We start from the raw sequence: 615 nt of genomic DNA, 5'->3' as shown, positions 1-615 counted from the left end.
AACTGCTTGTATTCCCTTTAAAACACTAAATGGAAGGAGGGCTTTTTATATCACAAGTTCCTTTCATCTTCTGAGAAAGAACTCAGTGTTGTATAGGTCACTCAGGGGGTCTAAGAAAAAGACAAGTCCCCTGAGTGTGCAACTGCCCCTGCTCACTTAGTACACACTAATGTTTGAGCTGTGTATTCATTGCAATGAAAATGAAATGGAAAGACTGGATCACTGTATCAGTAGTTCTATTGATGTTCGAAGGAAGAAATGTGTTGAGAGAAGCTCTCTCAAGGTTTAAAAGAAAGTGCCATATCACCTGTGTTTGTAACTGCTTAATTTACCTTAGCAAACACTATAAGTCTAGTTATGTCTCTACTGCAAAGAAAAGGAAAAGACACGAATGGTTTCTGTATAAGGCTTTACTTTGAACTTTTAATTTTTTATATATTATTTTTTATTTTATGTGTATTGCCTGCTTAAGTAGGTAAGTATGGTCTCGCTTGTCTTGGAAATCTGCCAGGTGCCGGGCTTGTAGCAGTTGTCGCCATAGCAACGCCTCCAGCATCCAGGGAGAGTGCAAGTTCGATCCCTACCAGCAGGGGGAAGAAGATTTTTCTCTGCTGG

Source organism: Nannospalax galili, unplaced genomic scaffold (assembly GCF_000622305.1).
Source record: "Nannospalax galili isolate Female #2095 unplaced genomic scaffold, S.galili_v1.0 scaffold1774, whole genome shotgun sequence".
Lineage (NCBI taxonomy): Eukaryota > Metazoa > Chordata > Mammalia > Rodentia > Spalacidae > Nannospalax > Nannospalax galili.
This window is presented reverse-complemented; position numbering follows the sequence as displayed.